General features: G+C 33.8%; 1 protein-coding gene and 1 long non-coding RNA gene across 2 annotated transcripts in view; one reads left to right on the top strand and one right to left on the bottom strand.

Moving 5' to 3' along the window:
• LOC131803583 (uncharacterized) overlaps positions 1-10,184 on the bottom strand; it is a 59,071-nt gene extending 48,887 nt beyond the window's left edge. The window contains exon 1 of the long non-coding RNA XR_009342664.1: positions 10,099-10,184. This is a non-coding gene — a long non-coding RNA (uncharacterized LOC131803583). The remainder of the gene's footprint in view (positions 1-10,098) is intronic.
• Positions 1-21,188, top strand: part of LOC101901370 (MOXD1 homolog 1) — a 46,743-nt gene that overhangs the window by 5,728 nt on the left and 19,827 nt on the right. The gene's annotated exons all lie outside the window — the stretch shown is intronic.

The raw sequence follows: 21,188 nt of genomic DNA, 5'->3' as shown, positions 1-21,188 counted from the left end.
TTATACCCTCGGTCATGTGGCTAGAGAGGGTATATATAATTTGATACGGCCTATACGTGCCTCGTCGAAATAAAGGTTTTAGACACTAGGTCCCTTTGGATTAAATCCTTTTCAGGATATTTGGAGTCGATTTAGCGATGTCCATCCGTCCGTCTGTCAGGCTGATGCACACGATAACTCTCGAAGGGAGTGTCCGATTCGGTCCAAACTTGGTACGTCGTAATATAATTGTCAAACTTGGATCGAGTTCATAGATGTGCAATATTGGTCCACTCCTCCCGCACAAAAAATACTTTACTGTACAGAAAGAGAAAAAATAATTCGATTTTGCTCCAACTTTGCAACTCCTAATATTTGCATCAGTGCTAGGTCAGGTGCGAAATTGGACAATGTTGGTCCACTCCATCAAGTACCTCCCCCACAAAGAGTCAAAATTTTGAAGAACCAAAACGATTATAAAATCCGAAATCCGGTTCTCTTCATATTTCACACATCCCATTATTTACATCAACAGAAGATCTACTATGAAGATGGGATGTAACTGCCCACTCCTTCTGGTACCTCCCCCACAAAAGGTCAGAATTTGGAATAGCCATGAAAATCATAAAATGCGAAATAAGCTTCTGGTTATCTTCAAATTTCACACATCTCAGTATTTCTACTAACACAAGATCTCCTGTAAGGATGGGATATATCGGTTCACTCCTTCTGGTACCTTCCCCACAAAGGGTCATATGCATAAAGTTTGAATATGCATAAAGTTCAGTAAACGCGAAAATAACATTCGATTCCATTCAAACTTGGCACATCTCAATATTTCCATCAACACAAGATCTATTATAAAGATGGCAAAGATCGGACCATATTTTCTTGTACCTCCCCCACATAAGGTTCAAGATTTTGAAAAACAAAATTCTCAAAGAAAGCAAAATAAGCATCCACCTCTTATCAAATTTTACACATACAAACATTGGTTAAGGGCATTTTTCGGCAGCACCGACTGATACATTTTAACTTGTTTTTCTCTTTTTTTAGGAAAAATCTTCCGTTTTTGTATTTTGCTGTTGTTTTTTTTTTTTTTTGTTTTTTTTTATTTTTTTTTTTTGGCTTCGGTACACGACCCTACCCGCACCCAAATTATCAAAACCTCTTTACTGCTACACACACAACGCGAACCAAAATCAGCAATCAAAATAATATTTTCCACTCTAATTTACTCTCTGAGTAAACTTGTACTCTATTTTTGAGTATTTCAACTCTCACTCTTATATTTCAAACAGAAGTAACTCGCAAGCGCTTTCACATGAAACAAAAGCATAGAGAGTTAAGTTCGTCTACCACTTTTACTCTTCGAGCACTCTCGCTTGCGAGTATATATTTCACTGATTTTCAATCTATTTTATTATACAAATTATGTATTTAGATTTTTTTTATTTGGAAGCATTTAAAAATTTGCTATAAAAATTCTAATTGCAAAATATGAAAAAATTCACTTTTAACATGACTCCAACATAATTTGTAAACTAGCCTTAACACACTACATGAAAGATAGCAAGCAACATCATGATGAACACTTCAAAATTGCATTGTATGAAATATATTAGCCTACTTTGAGGCCATATAATTAATTGGCAGAGTAATTTATATGGATGTCAAACTTTGTTGCTTCATACTCGCAATGGCAAAATTAAGACAAAGTAATTTATATTGAAAATAAATAAATTGATGGGTAGTTTACTGGGAAGCAAACAAAGCAAAATAAGAAATTTATATGTGTTAAGCCTAAAAGTATGCATTATAATCACGTTGAACTTTAAGATTATCTTTAAAGTTTGCAGAAGATAAAAATAAACTTTTTTCTACTTTAAAGACAAAGTTGCATGCATTGAATAGCAAAAGTTTGAAAAAATCAATTCAATAAGTTTTCTTTTTCCAAAGTTTTCTTTGTTTTGAATGCCAGACAAAATTTTAATAAATAATTTATATTTCATTCTTTAAAAAAAATACTAAGAACTTCGAATGTATATTTATACCCTACACCACATAAAGGGTAAGGGTATTATGTCTTTGCGCATTTGTTTGTAACAGGGAGAAGGAAGCGACATAGACCCATAGATACTTTTGAGGATCATCTTAGAATCACTTTCTGAGTCGATTTTTGCATGTCAGTCCTTCCATGTATTTTTGTGAACAAAATGCAAGTCGCACTTATTATCCGATTGAGATGAAATTTTGCAAAAAATATTTGTTAGCCCAAGAACGAACCCTATTGAAATTGGTGATAATCGGATCAGATTTAGATATAGCTCCTATATATCCTCTGCCGATTTCGGGTTAATTGTGCACCAAATGGCAAATATAAAAAAGATTACCTGTATTTTAATACAACCCACCGAATTCAGTCAGAAGCAAGTACCTTAAAGTTAGTGAAAATCAGTTCAGATATAACTATAGATCCCATATATATGTTTCATCTGATTTGGTGTTTAAGTCCCACACATTCGTACTATTGTCTTCGATAACAATGATATTTGGTACCAGTTATCAGATACAGCCCAGAATTGCCTCTGCAAATTTTATCAAGATCGGCTTCGGGTTAATTGTGCACCAAATGGCTAATATCATTCCAAAAGTCCTTAATTTTGGTACTTTCGTCCGTATTCAGTCTAGAAGCAAGTACATCATAGTTGTTCATCGGTTCACTCTTTAGAAAACTATAACAGCTCTACTTGAAATAAATTATTTTCTTACGGGAGCTCTACTAAATATGCATAGTGGTGTAGGGTATCATATAGTCGGCCCTGCCCAACTTTTGACTTTTCCCTACTGTTTTTTCTTTTAGGTGAGCCGAAGGATTATTCAGAAATCATAGTAGAGTCAGATAAATAGTGACTTTTTCACATTTAGTTTCAAGCCTTTTTGTAGCATACTTTTTAGCGCTACCATATGAACCAATACAGTAAAATATGCATAAACAATACATATACCAACATTTATATAAATATAATAATTTATACTATGCGGTGTTATTTTAATTTAAAAACTATGGGGAAAACGCCTAAAAGTATGCTATAAGATAGGCATGGAAAAGTTACTTTATGTACGACTTCAAAATGTTATGTAAACTACATCGAACCCATTCAGTAACTTTTTGGCATCATCAGTTATTGCTAATTTTTCTAAAAATTGCATATATTCGTTTTCCTTTGTTCAACCTCTAAAAGTTACGGAATTCCTTTGCAGCGGACTATTATAATGTATCCCAATAGCTGGGAAAATATAAATCTTTTAAAGATTTTCGCCCCACCGTACATTCTATTGGGCAAAACTTTAAATATTTGCATTTGTATTTCTTGTTTTTGATAACAGTTTACAGCTGTGACTTGTCTACTTTTAGGCGACAACAAAACAATAGCCCCTTTTTTGCTGTCGCCTCAGTTGTACAATGAATTAAGTACGAAATTTATAAGGTTGTCTAACTTTGTTTGGTTTTATATTATTGACAATGACATGATCAAGGCCAACATTGTTCCTAAGTAAAATTCATGGCATTCATTCGTTTGTGTTAATAGTTTATAGATATGTGTGCGTGTGTGGTGGTAACAGTATTGAAAATATACCTCTGCTAAATTTTTGCAATTCATAAAGTCTAAAAGTAGGCAACTTAATTATGTACGTTTAAACAAAATCTTAAAAGTATGCAAAAGCAAATATTTTCGGGAAGTGATAAATAAATGTGTGTGTGTATATGTATGTGTGTATATGTGCGTACATACATATTGCAAGTGTCAAGTGTTGTTATTTAGTGATAGTGGATAGTTTGTTTGGGCCACAAACAGCTCAAGTGTTATTAACTTTTTCCTAAAGTCAACTGGGGTCTTCGGAGTATTTGAATTCAGAACTCATGCAGTAGGAGGAGAAAATGAATTGTGTCGCTGTATTAATTCTGGAATGCTATATTTTGAAACTTATCAATTAATTTATGCATTTTTATACCCTCCACCACAGTATGGAGGGTATATTAAGTTTGTCATTCCGTTTGTAACACCTGGAAATATACATTTTAGACCCCACAAAGTATATATATTCCTGATCAGCATAAAATTCTATGTCGATTTAGCGATGTCCGTCCGTCTGGGGAACGAATTGAAGTAGATTGAAAAAAATTTGTATATTATTATGCTTGCAGGAATTTTGGCATTGAAAATGGGCCATGTCGGTCCACGTTTTGGTATGGCCCCCATATAACGGTACCTCTCGATATTCGGTATATTGATGATATAAGCGACATTATTCACCGGAATTCTTTCAAATATAGTATTTGATGTTCGTAATGGGTGCTACAGCCTTTGACAGGAGATTATCTGTGCAGGTCTACGTCTTCGTACCTCCCGATATTCGGTATTTTGATGATTTTAGCGACAATATTCACCGGAATTCTTTCAAGTTTGGTATTTGATATTCGTAATGGACGGTACAGACTATAACAGGAGGTTGTCTGTGCAGGTCCCCGTCTTCGTATGGCCCCGCAATATTCGGTATTTTGATGATTTTAGCGATAATATTCACCGGAATTGTTTCGAATTTGGTATTTGAAGTTCGCAATGAATACTACAGCCTAAGACAGAAAATTGTCTGTGCTGGTCCACGTCTTCGTATAGTCCCCATATAAGGGTATCACCCTATATTCGGTATTTTGATGATTTTAGCTACATTGCTACCGATTTTTTTAAGTTTCGCATTTGAATATTGTAATGGCTTATGACAAATATTACCTATGCAGGTCCATGTCGTCGTATAGACCCTTATATAACAGCTACATTCGGCATTTTTAAGATTTTTACAGAATTTTTAACGGATTTTATTGTTTTTGAGAATTGTCATATTCGTTCCAAGTGGTGGAGGGCATTCAAAGTTTTGATTCTCGTTGTTTCTCTTTTACTAATTTACTAATTATTCCTGATAATAAAATATTTTTCTCAAAACTCCTTAGAAAAAAATACTATTTTATAAACAATAACCTATTTAATTGGAAAGTCTGCTTTTCATTATCCATGGTGTCTTCGCTGGAAATATTTACTAACAGAAATATTAGGTTCCTTTAAATTGTTGCTTTTTCGCAATTTCCTAAAATCTACATTCCCCTCATGAATTACGAAGTCACGGCAAATCAAGTCGGACACTAAAAATGAAATATGCAGTGTCCATTCTATTCTCTATGGCAACTCAAAAATAATAAAAGACAATGTTGGGAAAAACATTCCAAGAACTACGAGGTTTTCATTTTTCACTATTTGCTTTTATTACATCTATCCTTTTCCATCTGAACCTCTCTAAGGGCACAAAAAATGTCAAAAAGCAAAACGAATGTTTTTGGCATTCTTACGTACCTACTTGCAATGTGCATCTATCCTTCATCTACCATCTAGTTTTTGCCTCGAAACAAAATATTGAAAAACCATTTAAGTGTGTGTGTTTATGTACGTGTGACAAAGTAATTTTTAGAACGTACTCTTCTGGTGTTAGTAGTGTTAAAACCAAACCAACAAACATGGACAATATTGTGGTAAAATAAACTAAAGGTTATTCCTGGATCACTTCTGAAAACCCAGGTAAAACTTACTATTAAATCTGTGTGTGTGTGTGTGTATACACATAATATTTTCAAGGACAAGTCAATTACGAAAACATATACACATGGGTGCATAGATAGTCTTTTGAAATAATCAAGGAGACAAATATTTTCAGTAATGAGAACTGTTTTCACGGCACAGTATTCCCGAATCAAAATGTGCAAATTTGAATATTGTTTATACCCTTAGCCATATGGCTACGGAGGGTATATATCATTTTTCACCATTCATGTCGAATGTGCCATCACCTGGTTTCACAGCAAATAGATAGATACTTCTTTATCTTGTAGCCCTTGAGGGGTATGCAAATGATAGCCACAAAAATATAAACATAATTATCAGTTGTTTTGCAACATCTGTTAACTTACATACATACACACTACAAATGTATATACATACATACGAGTATGTTTATAGTCATAATTTTATTTGCCTATTTTATGAATACTAATTTACGAGATGACAAGAAAATTCTCTCCCTCCTCCTCCTCCTCCTCTCTATTTACATATTATTCTGATGTAATTTTCATAAGAAAATATATATTTATGTAGGATAAATTAAAGTAAGAACTACATACTATATAAATGCAAATTACATATCTACATAGATATGCTCTTAGATGGGTACTTGCAGGAAAATGTATAAATTAAGATGCGCTGTGGGTAAATTAGTTTACTTTGAGGCGTAAATAATGGCAAAAATATTTATTTTAATTTAGAAATGACTTCTCATCTTGACGTGTCTTCGTGAAAGTCATAAATTTTTTCTTCAGGAATTTAATTTTATCAGCAGAGTTTTAGAAATTGGGTTTTGGGAATTCATACTAAAAGGTATGAATAGTAATAAAATTTATAAAAATGATATTGTATTGGACAAACAGAATGAGATAGAATTATGAAATTTGGTATAAGAGTCACTGATGGAGTGCAGAATAGATGTACTAAAGAGTTTTTGAAAATTTCAACTTTAATGTTACGAAAAGTTCTAAAATGATGCTAAACTTTTAAAATGAACGGATAAAAACAAATGTTCGATAGAAATCTGGTATGAGAACCAAGGCTAGACAGTGGGGTTTACATTTGAAGTTGGTTTTTTGAAAATGTGCACTAAGTATACGAACTGTCCTATATGGTACTAAATTTGAAACTGTTAGGTTTAGGATGAATAGGTCCACCTGGAATTTTGAAATATTGTATTTGGGTCCTTATTGGTGGTAGGTTTGTGATAAAGATATGACTTTGGAAATGTGTACTATAAGCGCAAGCAAAGTACTAAATAGTATTATATTTGCTACAATTTGGTATTGGGTGAACAAAAAGTGCTTGGAATCTGAAATTTGGTATTAGGGTCCTGTTCATGTATAGCCTGGACATATGAGGTTGGTTTTGAAAATGTGTGCTAAGTGTACGAACTGTCAAAATGTTACCATATTGGAACATTCAGGTTTAGAGTGAACAGATAGAGATGGAATTTCGAAATTTTGATATTGGAATCTCTGTTGGTGGTAGGTTTGAGAATTAAAGCTGGTTTTGGAAATATGTACTAAAAGAGCACGAAAGGTACTAAATAGTACTATATTTCGTATTGGGGGAGCAGTTAGTTCTTAAAAACTGAAATTTGCTATCAGAAATGTACGAATTTGTGCGAAAAGTAGTAAGTGTTACTATTTTGGCCTTGGTGAAGGGATATAGATACAACTGTGAAATTTGATATTTAGATTACTGAAGTTATCTGTGTTTGAGGTGAAATTCTGAAATTTGCTATGGATGTCACTGTCAGTGTCCGTGGTGAAGATATGGAGGTGGTTTTGGAAATGTGTACTATAATAATAATTGTTCGAAAAGTACTAAGTGGTACTAAATTGGGTATTGGGTGAAGGAATATGACTGCAATCTGAAATTTGATACTGAAGTCTCTGTTTGTATCTGTGATTGAAATATGGAGATGGGTTTGGAAATGTGTGCTATAATTGTACGATTACTAAATAGTACTAAATTTGGTATTGGCTGAAGGAATAGAACTGGAATCCTGAAATTTTAGATTAAGGTCACTGTTGGTGTCTGAGGTTGAGAAATGCAGCTTGTTTTAAAAATGCATACTCTATCTAGGACTTAATGCTACTAAATTTGGCATTGGGGAATGGATAGAGTTGAAATCCTCAAATCTGATATGGATGTCAAGATAAACATTTTATTTTATTATTCTTTACGAAAAAGCAAAAACTTGAATAAGTCCGAAAATTTAGTACGATGTATGTAGTTTTGATTAAAAATTGTAACACACAGAACAAATTTGTGCATTTTGAGTACTAACAAATAAAACAGCAGCTAAGTTCGGCCGGGCCAAATTTTAAACATCGCCATTTTGAAGGAACTTGAAAATTTTCCAAAAAACTCCATCGAAAATACCGCTCAAAGGAAACACGTTATATGAGGGCTATACGAAGACGTGGTTCCTGCATATACAATCGTTTGTGATAGCCATTACGTACTTTAAATAGGAAATTTTAAAAAATTCCGGTAAAAATGTCGCTATCATGTAAAAAGGGAGTATTGTGTACTATTGTATGGGGGCTATTCGTTATAGTGGACCTATATAGACAATTCTCGTCCAGGGAGTAGAGTACTAAGAAGGAACTTCTTGTGTACAATTTCAGACAATTCCATTAAAAAAAAATTGCTACAATCATCAAAATACCGAATATCGGGAGATACCTACCGTTATATGGTGAATGTACGATTTCGTGGACCTATATAGATAATTGTCTTCCAGGGGATAACGTTCTCACAAGGAACTGCTTATGTGGATTTTTAGACAGAATATCGGAAGGTGCCGTCATATGGGGGCTATAGACTATTCTCTTTCAGAGGTAAAGTACTCACAAAGAACTCCTTGTGTATAAATTCAGATTTGCAAATTCATACCATTGCAAATTTGGTTAAAATCCTCAACCGATGTAGCCTATCTTCGAACTTGCAGACTTGCCCGCAGACAAAAGGCTGATCTGTGCAAAATTTTAGCTTCTTTTCTTAATTCATTTTGACACTAGCTTGATTACAACAGACTGACAGACGGATAGGGCTAAATCGTCTTAGAATTTTATGCATATCAAGCATATATATACTTTGTAAGGTCTAAAATTGTTTTTTCGATGAGTTACAAACGGAATGACAATCTTAATATACCCTCTATATAAGGTGAAGAGTATGAAAAGGTCTAATATGAATTGTTGGAAGGTATATAACATGACGAAATATCGGGCACTTGCTAGTTTTGAAAAAAACATATATTAATTTATACTATGCTAAAAAGCGATTCCTTCTTTTTAGCAATTTTTGAAAAGCGCCTTAAAATATGCTATGTAAATGCTGATGATTATTGTGTAAAAAAATTCACTTAAGCATTCTTCAATTTATATTTCAATATTGGGAGGTCAACCACAGTAGAAAAGGATACCCCCTTAAAATTTACTGTGCATCCCAAGATATAGCTAAATCCGATTTTATCCGGTAGAACTGCTAAATACCTGTAGTGCGGGTACCATATTGTCCTACATGTCATGTCCTTTCCTTAATCCTTTATATTGTAAAGGACAGAAAAAAAATGTCTGCACGGACAAAAAACTGAAACCCCTTTGCAAATAACTCAGTGTTTCGCACAAACCACACGGTGGGTGTTTTGCATGCAATTCAGATGCAAATTTCTGACGAAGAATTAAATTACTCTACAACCATGGAAAATACATTTTCAGAACAATCAGATTATAACATTTCTCAAAAGAAAAAACACAACATGCCTGACAGTCGGTAATCGCTTAACTTGTAAGAATTTTCTCGCAGATGTGCTTTTCAATGGAAAATATTTTTTTAGCTGTGACTGAAATGTTTCCCTCGAAACACCTTCGCCTGCAGTGTTTTTTTAATATTGCAGGTATTTCAGAATTCCCAGCTATTTTCTCTTATACACTTACAGGTCAAGTTAAACGTTTCGCCTCGCATTATATACATAATCTCATAAACTCCATCTTTCACGTAGCAATTATCCTCTTTTGTCATTGAGGTCACATTTTGTGAGGTCAGTTTATCATTTCTGCTACACATTTCACAAATGACGTTGACACAGAACCATCAATAATATGTCCTGCGAAGAAGAATTTATATGGGAGGACAGTTTACCATTTCCTTGTTCCTGTTGCTGGGCTGTGTTGATTTGACCAAAACAAAAGACGGGGGCAGTGCCTGTTTTTCGATTCTGTTTTCATTTGTTTTTCTTTTTCATCAAATAAATTGCTTTATTAATAATGAAACATTATCGTCAACAACATAACTGTCAGTGGTGGATAACCAAAGGACGACAAAGCAACAAATAACAACTCCAGAGTCAATAAAATGTGTAGGAGTTGTTGTTGTTGTTACTGTTTTTTATTATAACAAAAGCTTTCCGATACGACGATAGACAACTTACCAGAATGGCATTACAAACGCACAGCAATTTGAATCACTCGCCATATGTGGCCAAAGATGTTCACTGTGATGATGGTGGCCAAGAAGATGATGATGATGACGAGGAGGAGGATAATGGAGAGTTGTGGTCACACAGGATTGTAAATTATAGTTTTGTCAAAAAATGAAGTTAATTTATTGAACACTCAGAAAATTTGATATATTTTTACGAAATGGAATGCGAAGACAAATGTGAATAGTTTTTCAGAATTTGGATGAAGAATATCTCAATGCTTGAGTAAATAATTTATTTTCTTATGAGAAAAAAACTGTACTCGTTTGAAACTTCACTATTACTCTGTTCCAGAACTGCAAGAATGTAAAAGCTTTTACAACGATAACAGATTTTCCCTTTATGATATCGGAAAAAAAATAGAAAAACTAGTAGATTCTTGTAGGTTCTGTAACAGAGCATAAAGGGTCAGATAAAAAACTGCAACAAAGTCAAACGCCATAATATTTACATTTTTTTTAAAAATTTTATTGAATGAAAGCAAAAAATTTCGGAAATAGCATCAAATTTTAGAATAAGTTTAGATTTGTTCGAATTGGCCACCTTTGACACGAATTATGGCCTTCAAGCGGCCACTGCTGCCCGAATGTTGATCTACGGTGAACCGAACCGCTTGCTTGAGGTGATCGACACTTTGGTATTTTTTAGTGCCAACTTTGCTTTTCAAAATACTCCGGATTGGTATCCGTAGATTTTAGTGGCCATTGAGCGCTGAAAATGAAGCGAGGAACCGCATTTTGCAACCATTCTTGGGTGGCGCGTGATGAGTGCGATGGTGCTGAGTCCTGTTGGAATGTCCAAGGTCTGCGGCCAAAATGTTTGCGTGCCCAGGGCTTTAATACACACTCCAGAATATTTTCGCGATTATATTCGGTATTTATATATGAGTGGAGAGCGGCCATCGGCTGTTATGGCGGCCCACACCATCACCATGGCCGGAGCTTGAGTTTTGGTGGCCAACTGAAGGTGCACATTTTCCGCGGACCTCTTTGGCAAGAAACCACAATCATTTTGTTTGTTTTTGCAAACTTCTGGACAATTAATATTTTCTCATCGGAGAAAACCAAATTCGGCAGTTCACCAATTTCGGCCAAGCGAAGCAACTCTTTAGCTCTTTTGGGTCTATTTTCTTTCTGTTGCGGTGTAAGTTCTTGCACTTTTTGGAGTTACAATGGTTTTACCCCGAGCTCATTTTTCAATATTTGCCGAATGTAATATTGCGATATGTTCAGCTCATGAGCCATTTTTCGGTCAATGCGACGTGGGTTTCGATGAAGTAGCTTCTTTACTTTTCGAACCATTTCTGGTGATGTTGCTGTTTTCTTCCGTCCACATTCTTGACGTCGGGCTACGCTCCCGGTAACGAGCGATATTACGAGACACAAAAGATTTATTTAAATGCTGGAGTGTTCTAACGATAACCACTTGTGGTTTTCCAGCCAAATATAAAGAAATCACACTATCACGCTTGAATTCCACACGAATGACTTTTTTTTGGAGAATTCTCCCAAAAATGCTTTTGTACGCTTGTAAACAATATAATGAGCTGTCACTGGAATAATTTCAACAGCTGTCGGACGAGTGGTTTAGAAATGACAGCAGTCTGAAGATAGTTGCAGTTTTTTCATCTCACCCTGTAAATATATTTTTTGACACATATAACGTTGATACATTTCTGTCAAGTGCCTAGAGCAAGGAATTTTATTTTTTTTCTTACTTCAATTATCCTAGATATTTTCTTATATTTTCATATGATTTAAAAAAATATATATATTTCTTTCAAAAGAAACGTTATAATTGAATTTGATTGAGGGAAACTTTATTTCTGAAAAAAAAAATTTTCATTGTGGGGGATGCTTTAAATAAAAGGCCGAAGGGCTTTAAAAGTGGAACAATAAAAAAAGTTTTTTTTCTGAAAAAATCAGCAAAAATTAATAAAAACATACGTTTTTCATTTATTTGCACACTTCTCTACCTTTCTTCTTCATTCTTCTTTCTACAACTTTTCATATTCAGCAAACCCCAAAAACTAATTTAACTCTAATCCGATTTGTATTTAGTTATGCATATGCACGTGGACATGTAGGGGTTATTTGCATATGTATTTTATCCGATTTACATTAAAAACATCCTAGAAACCACATTAACTGACCACTCTTTATGAAAATTTATTTAAAAAACAAACAACTGCTTCAAGGAATTTTTACAATTTTTTTTCTTTTCTTTCCCCACCCAAAAAAACAACATTCGTCTGCTTCCCATTTTCAAGGGGTTGTTTTGTTATGAAAGTTGATTTTTAAGAAAACCAACCAAAATACACAATCTCGATTGCGGGCTTGCAGAATTTCTGTCCTCTAAATAGAAACCAAATACATATTTGCTTGAGTGTGCTTAAAAGTTGAAAGATGCTCTACCAGACAACCACATAGTTCTTTGCTCTTAGCTCGTTTGTCAGGGATACACTAACATTTGATAGGAACCACATACGTATATAAATAGCATACATGTGTATGTTCCAACATTGTCTTCTATGCGAATACATCAACATTGTCTTGACATATAATATTTTGTAGATATGAACGACTATCTAAATGTGTTGTACAAAATATCCACTTGCAAACCCTCGTTCTATGTAAATGTGTCGGCAAATAGAGAGAGAGAGATGGAGTGTCTTTAATACGATTACATTAGGGATATTCAATTGTTAAAATTCACATGAATATTTAAACATTTTAAAAGTTGTCATCATCATTTATTGATTTAATGGCCAAGAAAGTGATTGACGACAAACAGAAATGCCTTTTTAAAGACAATTTTGAAGGAATTATTTTTTATAGATGCTTCTCTTTTTTAACAAAAGGCAAGACAATGTAAAAAGTAACAAATTTTGTCTGTGTGACAAAGACGTTGTCATTGTAATTGTATGTTTACATTAGAGACCTTTGCAGGCTTTATTTTCAAGGAAAGGATTTTTGAATCTACTGGGTTAATTAAATCCCGAAACTGTAAACGTGCTATAACTTGATTGCAATTTAAAAACCTCGTCGCATTTTTGGCATCAATCGGCGAAGTATATTTATGGTCGTTAAATACAACTCTGATTCCAGACAACTTGTCTTTTGCAAACGCCAAAATAATTTCATTTTACATAGGTTAATGACATCTGATAGCTGCAGAGTTTTGACGTGCTCTTGTGTGAATTGAATGGCAATAAAATTCATATTGGGTTTTAATGAAAGCGATATGAGAACCATACTTAAATTTCAATCAATTTTATCTCATATAGTAATTGGCATTATATAATGGATATAACTATTAGAGTTCTAAGGCAAGGTAGGATAAATTTGACCTAAATGGAAGACTTGTACAATCACCCATAAATACATGGGCCACAAGTTGTTATGTTTGTTTGATTTTTTTAAATAAATAGTGGGAAAGTTAGTTGAGTCGCACATTGGAATGTGTAACAAGCATTACATGAAACTACATTTGTATATGAACACTATTGAAAGTGTAACAAGTGAAAAAGCTGTAAGTTCGGCCGGACCGAACTTTGAATACCCTCCATCATTTGGAACGAATTTGGAAATTTTCAAAAAAATAAAATCCGGTAAAAATTCAATTAAAATCTTATAAATACCATAAATGGACCTGCATAAGCTATCACAATATTCAAATGCGGAAATTAAAAAAAAAAAAAAAAAAAAAAAACAAGTATAAAAGCTGTAAGTTCGGCCAGGCCGAACTTTTAATACCCTCCACCATTTGGTACAAAAAAAAAACATAAATAAAATCCGTGAAAAATTCTGTTAAAATCTTAAAAATACTGAATGCCTATACGACAACGTGGACCTGCATAGGCAACTTTCGTCATAAGTTATTACAATATTTACATGCGAAACTTGAAGAAAAATCTGTTTATGATGTAGCTAAAATCATCAAAATGGCGAATATAGGGGGTACTGTTATGTGGGGGGCTATACGAAGACATGGACATGTGGAGGTACTATTATATGGTGGCTATACCAAAATGTGAACCTGCACATACAATTTTCTGCCTTAGGCTGCAGAATCCATTACGAACTTCAAATACCAAATTTGAAACAATTCCGATGAATAATGTCGCTAAAATCATCAAAATACCGAATAGAGGGTGGTACCGTTATATGGGGGCTATCCGAAGTCATGGACCTGCACAGACAATTTTCTGTCTTAGGATGTACCATCCATTACGAACTTCAAATACCGACCCATTTTCAATACCAAAAGTTCTGCAGACATAATACACATTTGAGTAAATTTTTATCAACTCACTTCATTTCGTTCGGAAGCTAGAGTGATTTCCACAGACGGATAGACGGACGAACATCGATAAATCGACATAGAATTTTATGCTGATTCAGATTATATATACTTTGTGGGGCCTAAAGTGTATATTTCGAGGTGTTACAAACGGAATGACAAACTTAATGTACCCTCCATAGTATGGTGGAGGGTGTAAAAAGGAAAATATATCTGTAATTTAATATTTAATAGCGGCTGATTCTTTCCAGAAACCCAGTCAAAAAGTCGACTTCTTGATTTGTAATTAATCGAAAAGTATTTTATGTGAACCCCCTTAATATTTGTTATCGAAAACCACAATTGGTTTTGTATTCTATGAACTATGATAAATTCAATATTTTATCTCGTTAGAAATAGTTTTAAAAGACTTAATTAAATAAAATATATCTATAGAAATATTATTGTTGAAAGTAAAAAATTAAATTTAAAATATATTTTTTTTAATTTACTTTTTTTTAGAAAATTTTCCTAAATTTTTTAATATATATATATTTGAAGCTAAACAACTAGAATTGTTTGAATTATTTTTTGTCATACATTTATAGTGTTTGCATTTTTGTTCGGGATACCGTAGTTATTTTGTTGTTGCAAAATAGTTAGGCTTAATCCCATAGTTGTTGTTTTTATAAAAATATCCAGCCAATGATTTAAACCAGCCAAAAAAGCGTTTTATGTATTCTCACCTTAATAAAGAATATTTATATTTCAAAATAAACATCGTTAATGTTTTATTGCACCCATAACACCCAACCCATACAACCTACACCAACGTCGTGCTTCATTCTTCTATTATGAATACAATTATTTGTATGTTCCAGAACTGCAAGAATATAAGAAATATTTATTACGATAACTAATTTTCCCATTGCATATCGAAAGAATTTCAAAACTAGTAGATTCTTGCAGGTTATGGATCAGATCATAAATTAATGCTCAATTGCAAACTAAGAAAAATACATAATCAATGAGAAACACTTTTTGCATGTCATTTCAAATGAAATGACGGGCACGGAATCAGGGTTGTATTTTAATAGTATTTGTGAAAATGTTTTACCTCCTTATTGTTTTACGTTTTTTTTTATTGAAATTTGAAAACAATGCAGATCTTTATGTGTAGCACGAAATAGGTAGATATGTTTGCACAGCACGATGAAATAAGCGATTATTTATTGGTTTTGGTCACTTAAAGTAACAATTTTTAGAACTGTCAAACTAATTTTGGAATTGAAGATTTTGAATGAAAGATTTGAAATGAAAATGATTAAAATTTATAAAAATTGTTGAAAAATGCATTTCATAACAACCTCTGATTGATGCTGCATAAGAAAACATTTTAAAATTTTTGACATATGAATGTTCCAAAGCGGTTTGAAGTGATCCGAAATATTGACGTTTTAAGCTTTATTATGACTATATTTTTGTATTGAACCCATAAATATTTACAACCTAGATTTGGTAGTTTTCAGATATTTTCCACATTTTCAAACCGTCATTAGGGAACCTCCTTTAGTAAATTATTCAATTTAGGGACACTTTCGGTCTTATGTATTTTGTAGCTCCTAAGGGTATATTAACTTTGTCATTCCGTTTGTAACTCCTCGAAATATTCATAATAGACCCTACAAAGCATTCTGGATCAGCGTAAAATTCTAAGACGATTTAGCGATTTAGGTATCTTTCGAACGAATTGAGATAGAAATCAAAAATTTTACATACAAGCATAATTTACCAGTAGGCAGGTAAAGTTCATAAATGGGACATGTCGGTCCACGTTTTTGTATAGCCCCCATATAACGGTACCTCTTTATTTTCGGTATTTTTGTGATTTAAGCGACATTTTTTACCGATATTATCTAAAATTTCGTATTTGAAGTTCGTAATGGGTACTACAGCCTATGACAAAAATGTTTGTGTGCAGGTCTACGTCTTCGTATAGCCCCCATATAACTGTACCTCCCTATAGTCGGTATTTTGACGATTTCAGCAAAATTACTTACCGTAATCGTTTCAAATTTCGTATCTTAATGGGTACTACAACTTATGGAAAAAAATTCGTATGCAGGTCCACGTCTTCGTATAGCCCCCATATGACGGTATCTCCTGATACTCCGTATTCTCATGATTTTTGCGACATTATTCACCGTAATTGTAACAAATTTCGTATTCGAAGTTCGTAACGGACACTACAGCCTATGACAAAAAATTTCTATTCGAACTTCGCTGCTTTTTTACTTGTTATATTTATAAAACATGAAATATTGTATGGTTTGCTTTACATTGAGATGAAATTCTGCCATATTTTGTTTAAAAAATCATAAAATTAAATCTTTGAAAAATGTTAATGAATTTTTCGTTTTAACCACTTCCAGAGTATCCTTATAACAAATGGATGCAATCACATTTAACGCAAGCTCATTTTCATTTATGACGCTGCCACTGCAATGCCAAGATAAGGTGTACTGCTTACATTTACACGTACATACAGAATTATGTAATTTTTTACGTAACGTAAGCGTGCGGTTTTTTACATAACTCAGTTAATTTTCACCCTTGTGCAATGTTGGAAAAAAGATGTTGGAAAGAATGATTTAATTAAATATTATTTATATGCAGATCATTGCAGATAAAGTTTGCTGCTGCACACCCACACACCTACATTAATTAGGTAATGAATTAAGTAAAGCTTGATGCAAAATTGTTTTATCGCATACCGGGCAGTATCACTGATTATAGAATATTAAATTGAAAACAGAAAATGTTGATAAAGCAAGAATAAGAAATTTAAAAATGATGCTTATTAATATCTGAACTTGAATTCTGTTTTCGCCTCCATCAACCCTTCACTGCTTGGACCTTCAACCTTAACCTCCAAATTGTTATGTGATTATTTTGGAAAAATAAACCATTTTTTTCTTACCTTCAGCTTAATTTTTAAACAAAAAATTGCATTTGTTTACATGAAATTCATAACAATCAGTATGAAATAAATGTAAAACAATATTCCAACTGTCTGCCTAATTAACAATGAAAGTCACGCTCTGTGAATTGTTTGACAGAAAAAAAGAGAGAGAAAGAAAATTGAATGACTGCAACCAACCATGCAACCACATTTGTGTCTTTAAATACGAATTAGACCACAAACGCAATACTTTCCCAGTATTCCATGTCAAGTTCTTTGCAAAACATATTTGAAATGTGTTCAAAATTAATTTATAGCAATTTGATGGTGTAACGAAAACTTTTATATATGACAGACATTTTACAAAATTTTTTGATCTGCTCGAAATTTGAGAACGGTTTTTAAATAAAGAAATGAGTAAAATATAAATTGTTAAAATTTAATTGTTGTTGTTGTCGAGCTTCAAAATGAACAAAAAGTAAACTCATAGTATGCTTACATTAGAGCTTTTTCCAGCGTTAGACACTTTTGTTGGGGGTTATGTGACATATACAGGGGGAGATAAAAAACTGCAATTAAGTCAAACGCCATAATTTTCACTTTTTTTTCAAATTTTATTGAATGAAACCAAAAAAAATGTCTGAAATAGCATCAAATTTTAGAATAAGTTTAGATTTGTTCGATTTGGTCACCTTTGGCACGAATTATGGCCTTCAAACGACCAATGAAACCGTCACACCCTGCCCGAATGTTGCTCTGCGGTATTTTTGGCCGTTCCCGGCGAAGCGCTCGCTTGAGGTGATCAACACTTTGGTATTTTTTAGTACCAACCTTGGTTTCCAAAATTCTTCAGACACAATAGTCCAACAGATTGGTATCTGGAGATTTTGGTGGCCAATGTGCGCTGGAAATGAAGCGGCGCGTGCTGAGTGCAATGGTGCTGAGTGCTGTTGGAATGTCCAAGGTCTGTGGCCAAAATGTTTGCGTGCCCAAGGCTTTAATACACCCTCCAGAATATTTTCGAGATAATATTCGACAAAAATTCAGATGGCACGGTCGATTAATACTAGCAGAAAGCGTCCAACGGTTGTTATGGCGGCCCACACCATCACCATGGCCGGCTCTTAAGTTCTGGTGGCCAACCGAAGGTGCACATTTTCAGCTGACCCCTCTGGCAAGTAAACACGATCATTTTGCTTGTTTACAAACTGCTGGATAACGAATGTTTACTCATCGGAGAAAACCAAATTCGGCAGTTCACCACTTTCGGCCAAGCGAAGCAACTCTTTAGCTTTTTTGAATATATTTTTTTCTGGTGCGGTGTAAGTTCTTGCACTTTTTGGAATTTCAATGGCTTTACCCCGAGCTAATTTTTTAATATTTGCCGAATGGAATATTGCGATATGTTCAGCTCACGAGCCATTTTTCGGTCACTGCGACACGGGTTTCGATCAAGTCGCTTCTTTACTTTGCGAACCATTTCTGCTGATGTTGCAGTTTTGTTCCTTCCACTTCCTTGACGTCGGTCTACGCTGCCAGTATCACGGCAACGAGCGATGGTACGAGACAAAAAAGATTTATTCACATTTAAATGCTGGAATGCATTATTATTTGTTTCCTGCCAAATATAAAGAAATCACACTATCACGCTTGAATTCAATCACAAATAACTTTTTTTTCTGGAAAATTCTCACCAAAATGTTTTGTATGCTTGTAAACAATATAATGAGCTGTCACTGGAATAATTTTAACAGCTGTCGGATGAGTGGCTTAGAAATGACAGCAGTCTGAAGTTGGTTGCAGTTTTTTCATCTCAACCTGTATACTTTTGAATCCAAGTGGTTTACTAAATCCGATAGTCTGTGAACGTATTATAATCGTCAATATTTTTTAAAAGTAATCAGTAAATTTAACTCGTTTATTTTAAACTTGTTCATTCTGCCGCTGTTTAGTTAAAAATATGTTATTTTTTCATCAATCTTTCATAGACCTCAAAGAAAGTCCCCTTCTGGAAAACCCCACATGACCAATTTGATGCTACTCTAAAACTTTTTTCAACGATTTGAATCTTTTAAGAACTTATGTAGTAAATTTTGAGCTTTTTCTTTCGTTTTGTTCCAAAAATTGCACCGTCCAAAAAAATCCTTAAAAAATAAACAAACAAACAAAATCCTTTTTGTTTGGTTGCTGGTCCTTTTCACTGATATCGGGTCAACACTTGAAATGGAAAATAAATCCCCACTTCCTATCGTTTCGACAGCCCAAAACTGTGGCAATTAACACCACAGCTGCAAATGGCGCCCAAGAAAATAAATTTGCAGAACAATGGCGCAAATAAATGCCTAGTCCTGCGAAGCCCAATGATAACCCCCTGGAATACTAATTTACTCATTTAAAAATACAAATACATTTTGATGCTCTTTGTCTGCAATTTGAGGCCATTATGACCACACAGCATGTGGTTTTTGGGGCTGGTTAAAAAACGAGAATCAGACACGAAAAAAGGTGGTAAAAAGAAGTGAACAACGTCTATATTTACAACAATCAAAGTTCTGTGTTTACCCTTTTGAAAGGGGTTTCCTGTTATCACAAGACAGAAACTTGTAAATCCCTTGGAATTGAAAAGATTTATTTTGAGTGAAATATTTGATGGAGGAAAAGGGTTGGGAGCAAAAATTTTCGTGATATCATTATTGTGAAAAGAATACAGATTTCGATGGAAAAATTACGCTAGAGGCACACACAGTTGAATTAAAGTTAGATATATACCTGTCAAATGTATATACAACGTTTCGAACTGAAGTATCTCTGGCAAATGCTATCGAACTTAGATCAGATTTGGATATAGCTCTCATATATAATTTTCGCCGATTTGATGATGAATTGTCCAATTACAGGCTGGTTTATACATCACATTAAGGTCAGTCTATACAACATGTTAGAGTCATTTGACTTGGTTTTTCTTATTCTAAACTTATAATATTTACAGCATACTTTTAAGCGCTGCGAACTATTTTAAAACCCTAAAGAAACGCTTTGTTTTATAACTATCTACCAATATGTAAAAAAGTATTGAAATAACTGACTGACCGAGAATCAACCCCGAAATGAAACGGCTGAAACTAGAGTCTTGAAATTTTGCACGAGGGCTGGGTGTTTGAAAATTCGTACTAAATGGCTACGATGAGTACTTAATATACTAAAAACTAACGAGAACTCTGAAATTTGGAATGAGAGTCACTGGTGGCGTGCAGGATATACCAAAGGATTTTTTGGAAATACGAACATTAAGTTGCGAAAAGTTCTAAAATAGTACTAAACTTCTAAAATGGTACCATTTTGTATTATGTGAAGTGATAGAGCTGAAAACTCGAAATTTGGTATGAGAATCAAGGTTGGAAATTGAGTTTGTTATATGAAGGTGGTTTAGTTATGTATATGTAAGTGTGCGAACTGTACTAAATGGTACAAAATTTGGAACAACTTTGGTTTAGGATACACGGGTGAAACTGGAATTTTGAAATTTTGTACTGGTGTACCGGTTGGTGGTTTTGAAAATGTGCACCACCAGTGCAGAAAAAGTACTAAATAGTACTATTTTTGGTACAATTTGGTATTGGGCCAACAAAGAGTGTTTGAAATCTGAAATTTAGTATTGGGATTCATTGGGGTTGTTCATGTGTAGCCTGGACATATGAAGGTGGTTTCGGAATAGTGTACTATATTTGAACGAAAAATACTAAATGGTACTAAATTGGGTATCGGGTGATGGAATAGAGATAAAATTTTGAGATTT

Source organism: Musca domestica, unplaced genomic scaffold, assembly GCF_030504385.1.
Source record: "Musca domestica strain aabys unplaced genomic scaffold, Musca_domestica.polishedcontigs.V.1.1 31, whole genome shotgun sequence".
In the NCBI taxonomy this organism is placed as follows: Eukaryota; Metazoa; Arthropoda; class Insecta; order Diptera; family Muscidae; genus Musca; species Musca domestica.
Note: the sequence above shows the minus strand (reverse complement) of the source record. Positions and strands in the feature narration are given on the sequence as shown.